This window comes from Crassostrea angulata, chromosome 1 (assembly GCF_025612915.1).
Source record: "Crassostrea angulata isolate pt1a10 chromosome 1, ASM2561291v2, whole genome shotgun sequence".
In the NCBI taxonomy this organism is placed as follows: Eukaryota; Metazoa; Mollusca; class Bivalvia; order Ostreida; family Ostreidae; genus Magallana; species Magallana angulata.
Genome location: NC_069111.1, coordinates 50,626,589 through 50,642,882, shown reverse-complemented (window position 1 = coordinate 50,642,882; position 16,294 = coordinate 50,626,589). Strand labels below are relative to the sequence as shown.

The following is a 16,294-nucleotide window of genomic DNA, read 5'->3' as shown; positions in this document are numbered from 1 at the left end:
ATTTCCGTGAAAATTTCAGATCTTGTCGATATTGATAAAAACCTTATATATAATTTTTTATTTTAATGACGTCATTTCCATTCGGGAGATATTGACGTTTTAGTGATTTTTAGAGGGCCATTTTGTCCTGCTATCTCCTCCTAAACGAAAAAAGATATTGAATTCAAATTTTCAGGGATTGTATACAAAAGATTGTAGATGTGTTTAAAGGTATTTATGGTTGTCTGGCTTCAAAGGCGTCAAAGCTCGCCTGGACCCAAAAATCGAGTTTGAAAAATCGACGTAATTTTTAAAGGTTTTCGTTCTTTATCTCTTTTCCTGAAAATATTTTAACATATTATATAGAGGAAATAAAATTTGTATTTACAAGAGCTGTCGTTATATATCAAGAAAAAGGGGCTAGCCCCTCAAATTAGGGGCCATAAGGGCTGTAAAGTCTTTCTTCCATAGCACTTTACTGAGAAATTTTTTGTTATATATTTCAGAAGCAAAAATGTTTATCTTTCACTTATAAAACTATACATTATAAAAAATGTATCATGCGTTACGTAATAAGGGGTTTTAAGGGTCCAGAAGTCCAAAACTTCGATCAATAATATCTCAAAAAGGACAAATATTTTGAAAAGCAATATAGAATAAAAGATGCTTAGAATGGCGTTTTAAAAAATATTCAATCATAAAAGTTTCGTTATCTGGCCCCAAAAAGGAGATAAGGGGTCGGCCCCTAAAACGTCCTATCCCAGATAGCTCAAAAACGGCAACGAATTTCTAAACACTTCTTGAACAAAATATGTTTAATATCAAAAGACCTTTCATTTGATGTCAAGAAAAAGGGGCTGGCTCTTCAGTTTAGGAGCCAAAAGGGCTGTAAAGTCTTTCTTCCATAGCACTTTACTGAGAAATATATTGTAATATATTTTTATATGTAATATAAATTTTCAAACAATTGTTGAACAAAATGTCTTTAAAATCTAATAAATTTTCATTTAAAAGGTTTCCAAGAAAAAGGTACTGGCCCCTATTACTAGATCTTTCAATTTGAACCTTTTATTTCAACCCAGTACCATTCTTGATTTTTGTACCAATGACCAGACCAATTCGTTCATTTTTAAGCGAGTTATGAGTTTTGGGGCATTTGAGTTTCGAATGTCATGCTTGACATGTATTGTAGAAAAAAATTCTAACTCCCGAGCCCTTCACTCAATCCTAATGAAATTTTGTGTAAATGTACCTGCGACCCCATTCTTATTGTCTGCCAAATATGCAGCGGATTGAACAGTTAAAAAGAAATTCCTGAGACCAAGCGGCGGGTATAGCCAGTACGGGGACTTAAAATTTACATAGTTCTAAGGATGTAAGCAGCCGCGTAATATTTCTGTTGCATGTATATTTCTTGTTTTCCGTTTAGTCTGTATCTACGATAGCGTGTGAACTACTTATGGATGTTAGAACTGTGGAAATTACTGTCATCAAATTTTTACCGAATAAATTTACGTGTTACTGTTTTCGTTATTTCTACATTTATAAAGATTTTATCAATCCTGTTGAAATAAAACAGTCAAACACAATAGTAAACGACACGAGAAAAAAAATCACAACACTGAAATACATGTGCAAAATGCATCAGTCATTGTTTTAAGACTTTACTTCCCCTAAATGTCGTTAACCGAATCCGAGATCCACACCTCAAAATTCTACTTTCGATTTATTTACGACGAAATCAAGATCGGGTCTTTACACCCCCTCCAGACACAAACACGCATCAAAATTTCAAATGACCTCGCACTGTTACCAAACCTGTGTACTCAGACATCTCACACGTTGTTTTTCATCTCATACAAAAATTTAGCTCCTGTCCCGAGCGGAAATGCCCCAAATTCAAAAAGAAATTCGGGAATTATTTCGCGTCAGCCATGTTCTGACGTGAACCTTCGCTCAAATACTGCTTTGACACCTGCAAAGGCTCTGTGTTCTAATCTCACCGGAGCCAATTTCTTTTTCTTTTTCTTTTTTGGATTTTCTAACTAAAATATTCAACATAAAGGGTTGTTGGACTGTAGTACAAGTTGAAAATACTCTTCCATTAAGATTTAGACAAATACTGTCTTTAATTATTAGGGTCTTCCGTCTTCAGCGGAAAACCCTTCCATTATTCTATTGTTTCTTATTAACTTTTCTTATTGTTAAGGTCTTCCGTTTCCAACGGAATACCTTATTGTAATTCTTCAGTTTTCCCCTATTGTTAAGGTCTTTCATTGATGTACTTAACAACATGCAACATTCAAATTGTGGTTCAGCAGCCCAAATAAGGAGATAAGGGCCCGGCCCCTTAAATGTTTTTCTCAGATATCTCAAAAACGGTAACGAATTTCTCAACAAGTGTTGAGAAAAATGTCTTTAAAATTAAATAACCTTTCATTTGATACCAAGAAAAAGGGGCTGGCCCAATATATTAGAGACCTAGAGGGCTTAAAAATCTTATATCTATAGCTCATCGCCGAGGGATATTTTGTAATGGATTATAGAAGCAAATATTATTATATTGCAGTTATGAAGTCCAACAGCATAACGATTTTCTCATGTGTTACGTAATTAGGGGGGGGGGGTTGGGTGCAAAATTCAAAACTTTGATTACCTATACCTCCAAAAGGAATACTATTTTGAAATGCAGTATAGAAAAAGAGGCTCAAAATGATATTTAACATAATCCAACCTTCATAATTTGGTTCAGTAGCCTTAATAGGGAAATAACGGACCGTCCCCTAAAACGTTTTTACAGATATCTCAAAAACAGTAACGAATTTACTAACAACTGTTGAGCAAAATTTCTTTAAAATTAAATGATCTTTCATTTGATACCACGAAAAAGGGGCTTGCCCCATATATTAAGGACCTAGAGGGCTCTAAAATCTGTTATCTCTAGCTGTTTACCGAGGGATATTTTGTAATAAATTATAGAAGCAAATATGTTTATCTTTCAGTTATAAACACCGACAGCATAACGATTGTTTCATGTGTTACGTAATTAGGGGCTTTAAGGGGGTCAAAATCCAAAACTTTGATACCTTTATCTCCAAAAGTAAAATTATTTTGAAATGCAGTATAGAAGAAAACATGCTCGAAAAAAATAAACCTAAAATCAATTTGGTTAAGTGGCCTTAATAAGAAGATAAGGGACCGGCCCCTAAAACTTTTTTTTCTCAGATATCTCAAAAACAATAACAAATTTCTAAACAATTGTTGAACAAAATGTCTTTAAAATTAAATGACCTTTCATTTGATACCACGAAAAAGTGGCTGGCCCCTAATATTAGGGACCTAAAAGAGCTCTTAAGTTTTTTTCTCTAGCTCTTTACCTAGGTATATTTTTTAATGTATTATAGAAGCAAATATATTTATTTTACAACCTTAATCTTGCAACCTTCAAACTTTGGCACAGTGGTTCCAATAAGGAGAAAATGGAACGGCCCCTAAAACGTTTTTCTCTTAGTTATCTCAAGAATGGTGACGAATTTGTAAACACTTGTTGAACAAAGCTCTTACACCTGAAACAAAATAGTAACTTGCCCTTAGAATGTACACCCTGTTTTTCTATTCTTAAACATGTTTAGTTGTTCACAGCAAAATCAAGATCGAACATATATCTCAAATTCTAAAATCAGACGGAAGACCTCCTCGTTGCTCGCAACGAGATCGTGTCTAGTTCTTTATTAATAGGGTTTTCCGTTTTCAACGGAAAACCCTTCTGTTATTCTACGGTTTCTTTTTCTTTATGAAGGTCTTCCGTTTCCAACGGAAGACCTTATAGTGATTGTAAGGTTTTTAAGGTCTTCCGTTTCCAACGGAAGACCTTATAGTGATTGTAATGTTTTTTATTATTAGGGTCTTCCGTCTTCAGCGGAAGACCCTTCTATTATTCTATTGTTTCTTTTTCACTTTTCTTATTAGGGTTTTCCGTTTTTCAACGGAAAACCCTTCTGTTATTCTACTGTTTCTTATTATTAGGGTTTTCCGTTTTTCAACGGAAAACCCTTCTGTTATTCTACTGTTCCTTATTAGGGTTTTCCGTTTTTCAACGGAAAACCCTTCTGTTATTCTACTGTTTCTTATTATTATTTTTTGTTTTTTCCCGCAAATTTTGTGCACGAGATTTCTCGAACATTTTTTGTCTGATTGCTATGAAACTTTCAGGGTATGTAGATGATATTAATATCTCTAGACGTTTTTTTCAAATTTTTAAAATTTACTTCCGGTTATGAGTTATTGCCCTTTAATTGAAAATTGGGGGGTCTTTTGTCCAGAGTTGATCTCGGGAACTACAGACGATAGATGCATGAAATTTGGCGAAATTGTCGGTAACACTTTATAGTTTTGCTGGCATGAAAATTTTGGTAATTTCTTTGTTAGTTGTTGAGCTATTTGTCGCCAAAGTTTAAGATTTTTTCGGGGCTGAAATTTTGTTGCTTTTTGTATTATAACCTTTAAACTAAAAATATTTTGTTAATACATATAGAACAAAAGTTGTTTAAAATAACGAGAGCTTTCACTCAAAATTAAGAAAAAAGGGCTGGCCCCTATAATTAGGGGTCAGCAGCTCATACACGTATTTTTCTGATAGCAAAAATCGTTATCATTTTATGAAAAAAAAATAATTCAGTTATTGTTAATATATTAAATAATGTCATTTGGTATCAAATTAAACAAGTTCTGTGCTATATTTTTTTTCAAATTTCATAAAACAAATATGTGAGAATCGTACATGAACGAGTTAATATGTGTACATAGACACACAAGCGAAGAAATGCCACATTAAGGCCCAGGCATTTACTGCATTACGTTGTGTTGCGTCTTAGATAAATTGTTGTGATACAATTTCATTTTTTTTCATCTATATCATTTATGAATTAAATGAACACACATTATTTAAACGTTCTATGTGCAACTATTTGTCGGGGCGCCCCTGTTTGTAACCCCCGCGCGCGCGCCGAATGTAAACAGTAACGAACGGCATTGTAGAAAAGAGAGAGCCGTAATGCAGAAGAGAAGTTGTGTATTCTTTCTGTGTACACATGCATTTTCAATTTACTGTGAAACATATGAACATGCACAGGGAACAATGCTACATATTTGTTTAAGGAGGATATTTTTCTCGTGTGAATCGTTTACGAGGAAATTCTGACAGCCACACTTCTGTCGACGATCAGCCGTTGATAAGCTACGAGTAATAAAGGAGAAAAGATGGACATTAAAGGGTGTGATTTATGTGGATGTTACTGAAGAAGGTGAGGCTTTTACTCCTTTTAAAGTTTCTTGTTGACTGGTTAAAATTTAGTATATAGTATAGATGTACATGTAAGTACGTGCACACTGTTAGATGTTTTTGTTATGGTGTGGGTGTTTGTTTACTAACGTGTAATTTTTACATGTTTCATGGATGTTTAGACTCGCTCGAGGTTCATGGGGGACTGGAAAGGGTAACTGAATTTATCTATTTAAAAAAATTACAGATTGTGAATTTTCAACTCAAAATTCAAAGCAGAATCTAATTAGAAACATATCATATATTCTTGTGCAGAAGACTCCAAATGTAGTCATGAATACCCTGTAGACATAACTTCAAGTAAATAAAATTGTATACTTCAGACTTCAGAGTTAAAACATGACTTTAATATCTTTATGATGCCGATCATTGTATCATTAAAGAGGTTTAGCAGACCAACAGTACTCGATACATGTACTTGTACATGTAGGTTACAAGTTAGAACTATGCCTACCATTCTACCAGTTCACATAATTTTTCTTGTTTAGCAGTTATGATGTGTACTTAAATTGTCCTTGTTAATGTTTTAAACGTAATTTTTTATTCTCTTTTCTTAATCTGACTACTGGCAGTACTGGCGTGCGAGCAGTTCTCGCCGAGGACCATTTCTCGCTGGTGCACTGTTACATCATATTTTCGTATATAATTTTATGTGTTGATAAAATGACGTAACAATGCACTGGTGAGAAATGGTACTAGGCGAGAACTGATCGCACGCCAATATTGATTAATTACAGACAAAAACTGAAGGTTGCGAGTGTTATTTTTTATTGAACAACATTGTTTAAAATAATTCTTTATATATGTGATGATCAGACTGGTTTGAATACCAGTGCCAGATAGCTCAGTTGGTAGAGCACCTGACTAGAGATTCAGGGGGCCCAGGTTCAAATCCGGGTTTAGTCCTTCATTATTTCTCCCATCCTGTTACAATATTGGTGTTGTGACCAACCCCTGGAACTAACAGGTTAACTCCTGCCAGGGGTGATCTTCGAGGGTGAAGATCATATAAGGGGGGAGAAATGTGACGGTCAGACTGGTTTGAATACCGGTGCCAGATACATGTAGCTCAGTTGGTAGAGCACTTGACTAGAGATTCAGAGGGACAGGTTCGAATCCCAGTTTGTTCCGTCGTTATTTCTCACATCTTTTACATATACATGTATATCAGATATATGACAGATGATTAAGGTCATCACATGTTTTGCAAGATGCAATAAGAGTTAAAAACCTTTACTTTACAACACAATACATTTAAGTGAATATTTATGTTTCTTGTTATTATTTGGTGTGGTTTTCTTGACAGTGTCGCATAAACAATTTACCCGCTCCTAAAACACAAACTTTCTTTTTGTGGATTCAGCTTACCGCTGATTGGCTGCTGTTGCAGCAGACAAATAAGATATGCACGCACAAAACACAATTAACTTATCAGAGAATGAGTTGAGTTTATTTCAACTGTTGGAATTTGGGTATATTTTTTAAAATGTATACTTGTGACAAAACATATATGTGGTACATACAGCTGTAGCTTTATGAAGAAAATTTTGGTTAGACCATATATACCTATCATGCAAGTAAATGATGTTTACAAAAAACTTGCAATTTATACGGTAGTTTTATAAAGATTGACATACATGTAATGTACCACATTCTGTGAAAAATAATCTATTAAAAATTCTTCATTAAGTTGACTCATACATGTTTTATGCTTATTACATAAGTATTGTTTTTAAAACATGTAATTTATAAGAAAATAAACAAAAACCCTCACTAAATTTATTTGCAAAAAAAAACAACACAGTAGAATTGATAAAAAATGGTATACCAGAAGCTAATACCAGTACATGTACTTTGACGCTGTTCGGTGGGTAATATTCCTTTGTAATTTACGAATTGAAATATTGACTGTTGCACTACAAGTACGGTAATAAACTCTCTCTCTCTCAAACTCTCTCTCTCTCTCAATTTGATAAATGTTTATACCTAGGCCTAAAAAAAAAAGTTGTGTGTTTCGGGTAACCCGACCTAACCTACAAAAATGGCCCAATCCTACCATTTTTAGATGCCTGATTTTATCCGACTGTGAATTTTATCTTATTTCCAATAAGAAATACGTTTTTAAACATGAAACAAACAAACATTCTTAGGATTCAGGCAAAAAAATAGATAAAATAAAAAAAATCCCCACCTATCTAACCTAACTTTTCATCAGTGTTACCCTAAACACACTATTTTTTTTTTTAGGCCCTATGAACATTTTTTAATATTATATTAATATTATATGTACTTGATATGCAAATTTTTGATCTTGTACTGCCTAAATGTTATGTCATGTATTGGGAAATGTCATACTTATTACACTGCATGGTCAGTGTATTTTTTTCCAGAAAACACAGCTATTACTAGTACATGTATGTAAACACAGCTAATTATTTTTTTTTTAATTTCAGCTCAAAACAGACTCTTGTGACCACATGGCTTTTACCGGTACCTGTTGATTCTTGTGGGTCAACTCCTGAGATTAACCTGTCACCTCTATCCACATGCATATTCCTTGTGTTCTACAGACTATTTACCGGTAATTCAAATTAAATCCGATAATGCATGAACAATAATGGAACTTGAAGAAAGCATCATGCCATGTTGTGGTTTGTGTTTGATAAGAAATTATGAAAACAAAATTAAGGCTGTTTAAAGAAATTCATAATTGCTGTGAAAATTTGTTTTTCAATAAAAGTATGCAATTATGTTTCCTTTATTTTTTATTTCATAGAGATATTTAGATGTGCTTACATAATTGAAAAATCCCCCCCCCCCTCTATTTAATTGTCTGCATTAAGATTACATGTAGGATATGTAAATGTACATTTGACTTTGAAATAACATCTGCTATGATAATTACTTTTGAAATGAACAAGAAACAACCTATTTCTACCTTTCTAAGGTATATATGCATAAAAAAAGAGAAAAAGCATGTCAAATTTGAACATTTTTCATTGAAATCAACTCTGTCTCCAGCTACCTGGGTGTGTTTGAATTTAATTCTAATTTAAGGCAGATGTCTAACTTGTAGGTTGTAACTTACTGTTTTAGCATGGTTAGAGGGAGACTAGAAATCAGAATAGATTAGATATTTACTAAATATGATTGTTGGCTTATTTTTTCATGAAAACAAGAAATCACAAGCAGGACAGCTGTCTATTTGTTAATTAAAATGGTACAAATCATACAATAAACAAATAAAGATCAAATTTTAGAATCATTGATGATTGTTTTCAAATATGTTGAGAAATGACTCAAGGAAATTGCCACAAGTTTCATAAAATTAGGTAAAACATTTTTAATCATGACTTTTTATGAAAATCAAAAGATGGGGGTGGGAGGGGGGTATACAGTACAGGCAACGCGGATCCCGTGTTTCCCGCGCCCCGTCACGGTATTAACACATCGAGGTGATCGGCCAGGTGAGACAGGTATACCGCGTTCCCATCACGGTAAACTCATCATCTACCTGTCCCCGCCACGGTAAATTTATCGATGGAAAAGTATCGTATACAAGCGGGAGTTATCTCCCCGAATGACAAATAAATTGCATGATTCTTTATATTTAATGACGATATTAACCAGATTTTGACAGAGATTATAATCGAAATACTTGGAGTCTTTTTTACTATTTTTTTTATTTCATAGCTATTAAATAAATTATAAAAGTATTTAATTTAATTCTTGTGGAGCAATTGCAAATAAAATATTTTCGAATCCATTATCATATTTTAAAAAAGTCGTTAAATTAAAAATTATCATGAAATGATTTTAATTGCCAATAAAATTATAAATGCGTACGCAGTGTGATTGTGTTTTCTTAACAATTAATTGGTCCGCCTACATTTGTATTGTTTGTTTTGAAGTCCATGCGTGTCAACTAATGATGAGCAAGTGATTAAAAATTAGGGCTTCCTATAAAATTACCAACCCGGTATTTTTAGCACGTTCCGTTCATTTCTTACAAGGTCTTCTACGTGTAAAGAACATTTTTTGTGAATTCATGTTTTAGTGAATTTGTGTTACGTTACTTTAGGTACATGTATGACCGAGTGTCTACCAGCCTCTCCTTTCTCATCAACTTCTTTGCCACCTTCGAATACGCCTCATTGTAATGCGAAAAATCAAATTAACGTGTATCTCTCTGAACTGAATTATAACAAGTAGAGAGTAAGGAGCCTTAGAGATACACAGAGTTGCATAAAATTATGTAATCAAAAGATATTGTGGGTATCCCATGTCTGGTGTCGTGATGGTGTACCAGCTACCCGCCGTGACGGAGGTCGCGACCGAGCCCCCCCCCCTCTCTCTCTCTCTCTCTCTTAACAGAATAACTAGATATTGTTTTTTTTTAGAAGGAAATTTGTTAAACCGTTCTTATGTTCTTACACATTTCAAAGAAATTTAGAAAATGTTTTGAAAGATTTGCTGTTGATATTTCATGCCGATAAAAAAAAATTTAAACATTTCAGTAAATGTATTGATATCATTTTATGTGTGCATGTACATGTAATTTTATTGAAAGCTACTACAAATATGTAAACCCGTTTCCTGTTATCGTAACCTTACCCCCCCCCCCCCACCGCTTTTTGACTGTCGAAGTTAACTTCATTTGACTTTAGTCCCAATTGTTTTACACAAAGGTGTGAAACCGTCGCACTGACAGGAAATCACTCTACGCTTGAACGCACAGAATACACAGGAATGAGGCAGGTAGATAATCTGTGTAACCTTTGACCAAGAAGAATTCTACATGCATATCAAACAAGTTTACTAATAGTTATATCAAATAATTGATTCATTTTACTGCGTTATTTAACCGATAAACGTGTTGAAGATGTTCCTTCCCGCAAAAAACCTCCATTATAAACTAAACGAGAGATAAAGAAAAAACACAACGAATTAAACTTTCCAAACACAGCATATCATGCACCACGAACATTTTAAAATAAACTTAACTGTTAAACGTACTTCTTATTTTCTTGATTAAAAATAAAATTAATAGAACGAAACTTTATCATGGAGGAAACACGTGGTAAAGCTAGCGGGCTGATTTGATTGACAGGTGCAGCATGTGGACTCAAATCTGAAATTGCATGATGGATTCAATCACAGTGTACCATATTCTTTTATGAATACTAATTTTATGAATATTAAGTATTGGATATATTTAGTATATTTCACATCAGTGTACGTTAAATTACGCCTAAACGCCCTCTCTCTCTCTCTCTCTCTCTCTCTCTCTCTCTCTCTCTCTCTCCTGTAAGGTGTTGTGCGATTAGACGAAGCCGTACGCGATATAAATTTTTCTTTTGTCTTGAATAGGTGTGAAAACCCTCAAAGGCATGTCGTTTTCTACCCTGAGTTTGTTAATCACTACATGTATACACCGAAAATGATCGTGACTTAAACTTTATATGTATACACAGGAAACGCATACTGATAACACGTTAGATTCCATGTGCTTTAACGCAGCACCAACTCAATTATATCAATGATAATTTTATTATTGAATGGAAAAATAGATTTGTTAGTTGATTCCCGACATTTGTTCATTTCTCATTTTAAAACATAGACATGTATTGACAGTTTACGGCGCTATGCGTGTCAACTTATAAAATGAGAAGATAAAATTGCTCTGCATTGATACGAGTTCATCTAATGAAAATATTTAATTTTAAGATTGTTATAAAAACAGGATTATCAACTAATAGAAATAATAACCGAAATAAGCACGTCAAATACAAAAATATGTGTTCTTATTTACACATCACAAAACTTAACAGCGTAATAATCATGTTATGTTGTAATTCGAATGTAGTTTCCGATTTTATGAAATTGTATTTCATAAATATAATTTATTAATTCTATAACAATATGGACAACAATTTATTTACAATGCACCTGTTATGCTTGAATCTGAAGTCGCATATTTGACGTGGATTTACGCGACCTGCATTGCCTGTAATGTACAGTACAGGTAAAGTAACAACAACAAGCAGCAGCAGGAATAACGGTAAATCACACCGTCGCGGTGTCATCACGGTCGCAATCCATACCGCGATCAAAAACCGCGATGGTGAATCGCGGGAACGATAAAAATACCGTGACGGTAACGCGGGCCAATACGGGATCCGCGTTGCCTGTACTGTACATGTAAGGATATTTCTAAATGATGTGAAGCTTTTATCATGATTATATAATGTAGATGCATGTTGTATTGAATAAGGTTTCTTTTTAAAGGTGGTTGAACAACAATTGACCTCTAAAAGGTCAGGTAAAGATGTTTTTACTATGGAGAACCCTGTAAATCTGTGTTTACTAATGGAAATTGGAAATGGTGGGTTCACTTAAATGGCCATATTTTTATTAAACCTCAATGGAATTTGCAATATGTGGTATTCTTTTTCTCAGAATTGCATTAGCTTTCTTATTTTAAGACAAACCGTCTTTTCATAAAATGTTAGTGTACTAAGTTAAAGGTACAAGGAACAGTTTTGGATAAAGAACCATCAATATTTTTGTAAAATTGATAGTGACTGTACTTGAAGATTTACCAGTGTTGCGTAGATTCATGAAATGAATTTTAATGTTTATCGATAGTTAATGGGATGTCTCTTAATGGAATTGGTAAGCAATATTTAGGCCCCTAATTTTAAGTACATGAGAAGCAGAAATAAATTGTGAAACTTGCCGCTATGACAGATGTGTTGACTTTACAGTGAAATTGAAGGTTACAAACGGGAGGTTATATAACATGAAATGTAGGTGGATGGGATATTATATGCCTATTTAGTATTTACTGGGTATGAGGAAAATAGCAAGTTTATTGTCCCCCAAGACAGCAACTATTTAATGAGGCAAAGCCAAGGGAAATAGTTGCTGTGGAGTGGGACAATAAACTTGCTATTGTCCGAATAGTCAGTCAATTGGTATTTCATTATTCAGAGAAAACTTTATTTGTCAGCGATGCAGAATTTCTTGATGATAAACAAATTAGAGTTAAATCAAACTTTGTATTTAATGCAGCGATCTTATAAGGTCAGAGGTGTTCCGAGTTTAAGGTGATATGGGACACTTCCATGTTGTGACGTATTGTTTATCGAAATAAACAATAAAATAAAGTGTAATTATATAAGTACATGTAGTTTCTTTTCAAAAATGGTCACCTAACTCCTTAATGCAGTGGGTTAGAGGGTTTACTAGGAACCTGTAAGTCATGAGTTCGAATCCCGCTGGGGTTTTTAGCTCACCTGAGCTGAAAGCTCAAGTGAGCTATTCTGATCACATTTTGTCTGTCATCCGTCTATCTGTCTGTCTGTCCGTCTGTCTGTCCGTCTGTCCGTCTGTCTGTAAACTTTTCACATTTTCAACATCTTCTCAAGAACCACTGGGCCAAATTCAACCAAACTTGGCACAAAGCATCCTTAGCCTAAGGGGATTCAAAGTTGTGAAAATTAAGGATCACGCCCTTTTGCAAAGGGAGATAATTAGAAATTTATGAAAAATTTCAAGAAATTTTCAAAAATCTTCTCATGAACCATAAAACCAGGAAAGCTGAAACTTGTGTGGAAGCATCCTCAGGTAGTGTAGATTCTAATTTGTGAAAATCATGACCCCTAGTGGTAGGGTGGGGCCACAATGGGGGGGGGGGGTCGAAATTTAACATAGGAATATATAGAGTAAATCTTTAAAAATCTTCTTCTCATGAACCATAAGACCAGGAAAGCTGAAACTTGTGTGGAAGCATCTTCAGGTAGTGTAGATTCTCATTTGTGAAAATCATGACCCCCGGGGGTAGGGTGGGGCCACAATGGGGGGTCGAAGTTTTACATAGGAATATACAGAGTAAATCTTTAAAAATCTTCTTCTCATAAACCATAAGACCAGGAAAGCTGAAACTTGTGTGGAAGCATTCTCAGGTAGTGTAGATTCTAATTTGTGAAAATCATGACCCCAGGTGGTAGGGTAAGGCCACAATTGGGGGTCAAAATTAAACATAGGAATATATAGAGTAAATCTTTAAAAATCTTCTTCTCATGAACCATAAGACCAGGAAAGCTGAAACTTGTGTGGAAGCATCCTCAGGTAGTGTAGATTCAAAGTTGTGAAAATCATGACCCACGAGGGTAGGGTGGGGCTTAAATGGGTGGTCGAAGTTTAACTAAGAATATATAGAGTAAATCTTTAAAAATCTTCTTCTCAAAAACTAATCAGCTAGGAAAGCTGAAACTTGTGTGGAAGCATCCTCAGGTAGTGTAGATTCAAAGTTGTGAAAATCATGATCCCCGGGGGTAGGGTGGGGCCACAATGGGTGGTCGAAGTTTTACATAGGAATATATAGAGAAAATCTTTAAAAATCTCTTTCTCAGAAACTAATCAGCCAGGAAAGCTGAAACTTGTGTGGAAGCATCCTCAGGTAGTGTAGATTCAAAGTTGTGAAAATCATGACCCCCGCGGGTATGGTGGGGCCACAATGGGGGATCAAAGTTTTACATAGGAATATATAGAGTAAATCTTTAAAAATCTTCTTCTCAGAAACTAATCAGCCAGGAAAGCTGAAACTTGTGTGGAAGCATCCTCAGGTAGTGTAGATTCAAAGTTGTGAAAATCATGATCCCCGGGGGTAGGGTGGGGCCACAATTGGGGTCAAAGTTTAACAAAGGAATATATATGGTAAATCTTTAAAAATCTTCTTCTCAGAAACTAATCAGCCAGATGATTCTTTATAATTGTTAAGACTTTGGCCCCAGGACAATTCTTTGGCCTCACAAGAAGGTTCAGAGTTTGATATTATACATATATTACATGGCTTCGAGGGTGACATACCAGAATATTTGCCCTGAGGTGACGGAAATGCCCTGGAGTGTTATGTCGCCCGATGCCGAAGGCAGAGGGCGACCTAACACTCCAGGGATTTCCTGTCACCGAGGGACAAATATTCTGGTATTGTGGCCCGTGAATACATGTGATATATGTTATATAACATTTTTAAACAAATCAAACTCGGGTTATCAACATATTTATTTTCATGTAATTCACAAGGTAGAAGCAAATGTATTTAAAACAATCATGCTTGAGTTTAACACTTTTGTCGTATTTGCCGAATTTTTTTCATCAATTAAACTATCGAGTTCATCTGAATCTAGATGAACAAACTGCAGACGTTGGCCTGGCATGTTTAAAATTCGCGGATCTGTTTAGGTTTGCTTAGCAACTGGCTCGTTGAATTTCGAACCCGACGTAATTAATATGCAGAATTCTTGCACGCGATGGTGATATTACAGTTTCGGGAGGGCAATATAACTATTTCCTGTGAAATATAACTGTTTCCGGGAGGGCAATATAACTGTTTCCGGTGTGATTCAGCAATTTTCAGGGCATAGTAATAAAATCATCTCAATTGTGACATAACGAGAAAACTTATTCAAAAATGGTATATACGTTTATATCCCATATATAAACAATTGTTAAGGATCTTTTTGAGAACTGCAATACTCAACATATGATATGACTATAAAATCATCCTGTTAGAAAAGGGACTAATGATAATAAACATAAGAATATCCAGGGGAAAAATGGATTTTATTTATACAGGATCTACATGTATTATTGTACATTGTCCAGATAGTTTGTATTATGACTCCATTAAGCTGATTTTATCATACGTATTGTTCCTCAGGTGAGCGATGTGGCCCATGGGCCTCTTGTTACAATTTTTACCTTTTCAAATATTTTTAAAAGCTATTTTTTGGTTAAATATTGTAAAATTTGAAAATTCTAAACCGGTGAAAATTTTTCAATTATATAGTACTTTAATCCACATTAATATCGACAGATGTCCCATACCACCTTAAAAAGGAGGGAAATCAAATTCTGCTGATGAATGGTTTTGATGACTATTCACCAAGGGCAGATAGCATGGATACTATTTTAAATTAGATAAAAAGGCATGTTTATGCGGGCGCCTTCTAGTGATCAATTTGTCCGTCTGTCCATCCGAGATTGCTTGACTGGAGCATAGCTTCTCTCCCCTTGGCCCAATCTGGCTCATACCTCATCCACAGGGTTCCTTTGGTTGAAGGATGCGCAGTGACCTTGAACCATGTTTTTAGGTATAAGGTTAGGGTCATAGCAGAATTATATATATAAAATCCTTGTCTGGGGCATATCTTTTTTCCCTTTGGTCCAATCTGGCTAATACTCGCAGAGTGTCTATATGGTTGAACGATGTGCAGTGACCTTGCATGAAATTTCTAGGTAACGGGTGAAGATCATATCGGATCAAGCAAAAATCCTTTTTTGAGAGCTTTTATAATTTCTACTAACCCCTATTTGGCTCAGACTTCACATAAGCAGAGCTTTTGAGTAAAGGGTGAAAGGGTGTGTAGTGACCTTGAACCTATTTTCAGTGAAAAGAAACTGTGAAGGTCATAGCAGAATTATATTTTTAAAAATCCTTGTCCGGAGTATATCTTCTCTCCCTTTGCTCCATTCAGCCTCATACTTCACCCACATGATGCCTTTGATCAAAATATATGCAATGACCTCGAATGATATTTGTAGATGAAGAGTCAAGGTTATATCAGAACACACAAAAATCCATATTTTAAGAGCATAGATATACTCTCCTTTTAGCCCCTATTTGGCTTATATTTTACCTTTACAGAGTTTATTGGTTAATGGCGTGCAGTGACCTTGAACCAAGTCTGTCAATGTGAAGGTCATAGCAGATCTTTTTAAAATTAGTTTTAAATAGTAGATTATTTTCCAAATATGCTTAATCTTGGTCAGATTGAACAAAAATGCATGTATGTTAGGGGGAATGAAATTGAATTAAAAGTTCTATGCCAGCTGGAAAAATTTCAAGTTATAGGTCAAGGTCAAAGCTGAATTCTCTGAAATAACATAAGCGGGGCCCTTTGAAAT

General features: G+C 34.7%; 1 long non-coding RNA gene across 1 annotated transcript; it reads left to right on the top strand.

Annotated features, from left to right (window-relative positions):
• The first annotated feature begins 4,672 nt into the window (after positions 1–4,672).
• On the top strand, positions 4,673–8,072 carry LOC128161387 (uncharacterized). The gene is made up of 2 exons (XR_008240362.1): positions 4,673–5,282; positions 7,774–8,072. It is a non-coding gene; the product is annotated as an uncharacterized LOC128161387 (long non-coding RNA).
• The last annotated feature ends 8,222 nt before the right edge of the window (positions 8,073–16,294 follow it).